The sequence below is a fragment of the Lissotriton vulgaris genome, chromosome 7 (assembly GCF_964263255.1).
Source record: "Lissotriton vulgaris chromosome 7, aLisVul1.2, whole genome shotgun sequence".
Lineage (NCBI taxonomy): Eukaryota > Metazoa > Chordata > Amphibia > Caudata > Salamandridae > Lissotriton > Lissotriton vulgaris.
The window spans coordinates 152,417,437-152,420,310 of NC_141695.1; positions in this window are offsets into that span (position 1 = coordinate 152,417,437).

Genomic DNA, 2,874 nt, shown 5'->3' on the forward strand with positions numbered 1-2,874 from the left:
TCAATTTTTTACAAGATACCAGTGTTTTCTCAGGATAGATCTAACTTCCTTATGTTTTATATTAAAAGTTGTTATAAATCTGGAATAATCCTGGTTACTCAAATGTTTGCTCTGTTCCTGCTGTTTTTGAGTTCTAGAAGGTTCAAACAGTATCTTTTGCCTCACCAGATTTTTCGCTTTGGTGGATGCCCCTTTTAAAATATCTTGCTTGAATCCCCTTTGGGTAAATCTTTGGGTCATCTCTTTTTCAATTTTATCAAACTCTTCCTCGCTGCTACAAGTTCTCCTAGCTCTGTAGTACTCCCCAAACGGAATACTTCTAATTATTGCGGCTGGATGAGCACTTCCCGCATGGAGAACTGAATTTCCAGCAGTAGCCTTGCGAAAGACAGTTGATTCTAGTTTACCATCAAGGGGTCTGATCCGAATGTCCAAGAAATCTATTGTGGTTTTACTGTAATGACCAACAAACTCTAGATTTAAAGAGCTTTGGTTGAGGTCATTAATAAACAGTTTGATGTCTATCTCCGTGCCCTGCCACAGCACGAAGACATCATCGATAAACCTGACCAATAACAGGACATGTTCAGTCCACTGTTCGAGTGGACCACCCCCGTGCACCCGTTCCTCCCACCAGCCGAGATGTAACTTGGCATAACTGGGGGCGAAACAGGTGCCCATCGCAGTCCCCCATTCCTGCAGAAAGAAATCATCGCCACAGAGAAACATTTTTTTTGTGAGACGCCACTCTATAAGCTCTAAAATCATGCTATTTGGGCGGCAAACTGGGCTGGCCTTCTGTTAAGATAGTATTCACTCGCTCTTAATCCATCTACATGTCTAATACTGGTATACAGTGTGGATATATCTAATGTCAGCAAGACCATGGTTTCATCATCCCATCGAATGTCAAAGATACATTTCAAAAAATCAGTTGAATCTTTAATATAGGAGGGGAGTGATCTCACTATTGGATTAAGGAAGTAATTTAGTATGTGACGTAATCTGCAGTACATTGCTGGCGCACGAGTTATAGTTAGCTGAACTAACTATAACGGGGGAAATTTCAATGGTTTTGTATGAGTGAACTGTCCAGCTAACTATAACATGTGTGAAACCTATGTTTTTTTCTGTGAATATATATTTATATCTGGACCCGGACCCGGTCCCTATGCAGAGCACCGGCTGCTGAGCACCCTAGGAGCAGTGGGTCACTTTGGAGAAAAAATAATACAAAATATATATATATATATATATATCAAGATGTATTGAAGACAAAGTGGGTGTATAAGTGTCTGAATGGATGATTTAGTAGGTGCTTGACTGACTGAATAAGTGAGTGAGTATTTATTTATTTATTAATACAATTTATAGAGCGCATACATATGCCCGCGGGCGTCTTGGCGCTATGAATACCCAATAGGATTTTTCTGAGGGTGGCAGAGTCTGAACGAGGAACCCATTACTGGTTAAACAACCAGGTCTTCACCAGTTTCCGGAATTGGGGGAGCGATTGTGCTGTTCGAATTGTCAATGGGAGCGAGTTCCAGAGTCTAGCTGCAGATACCGTAAAACGCCTGTCTCCCCAAGTGACTGTCCTTGTGCGTGGTACCGCTAATTGATGCAACAACATCGATCTCAGTGGTCTTAAAGGGCGGTAGGTGGAGAGCTGAGTTTACAGAAACCTAGGACCCTGGTTATGAATGGCTTTAAATGCTAAGCAAAGTGACTTAAATTTGATTCGATTTTTAGTTGATAGCCAATGATAGTTTTTTATTATATTACTGGCTGAATTACATTTTGGTGTTTTAGAAAGTAGTCTTGCTGCTGCATTTTGGATCATCTGTAACTTAGAGATAACCCGGGCTTGTGCGTTGACAAACAAACCATTACAGTAATCAAGCGAGGAGAGCACCAATGTACTCACTACTCTTTTTCCCGCACTATCCGACAGAAAGGGAATGATTTTCCTAATTAGTCTTAGTTTGTGATAAGCATTCGCCACCGTTTGGTTAGCATGAGCTACAAAGTTTAGCTTATCATCAAAAACTATGCCCAGACTTCTGACCCTAGCAGAGGGGGTTGGTAAAGCTCCTAACGAAGGAGGCCATCACATCAGTGACCACTGTGGGGTGATGTTTCCAAAAATGACCACCTCCGTTTTCTCGGAGTACAACCTCAAGCAGTTGGCCAGCATCCAATCTCTAATAGCCAGCATGCCCTCTTAAAACCGTGCTGCTACCTGTTCCCCGTCATTATTAATAGCAAGCACCAGCTGGGTGTCGTCAGCATAGGAGGTTAGGCTCATCTGGTAGGATTTAATAACTCTCGCCAAGTCCAACACGTAGATATTAAACAGTGTTGGACTTAGCGATGAGCCCTGGGGAACTCCACAAGGCAAGGCAAGCTCTGGCGATTTAAAAGGACCCAATGTAACTACCTGTGATCTACTGGAGAGAAAAGAGGTGAGCAGCTCTCTCGCGCTGGATTGAATGCCCAGGCTTCCGACACGGTCAATCAAGATGGAATGATCGACCGTGTCGAAAGCCGCCGAGAGATCCAGCATTATGAGAATAGCTGCACCACCTTGATCCCTGATGGTTCTGATATCATCTGCAGCTTTAATAAGGGCCGTCTCTGTACCATGGAGCTTTCGAAAGCCAAACTGCGTATCATCCAGCAATTTGTTTTGCTCAAGATAGTCCGCCAACTGGATGTTCATGGCCTTCTCGAGTACCTTGGATATATATGGTAAACTGGCTATGGGTCTATAGTTTTTAAGCTGTTCCTTATCTAGAGACGGCTTCTTAAGAAGCGGTTTTAGGAGAGTAGTTTTTAACATATTCGGGTATATCCCAGACCCAAGAATCACAT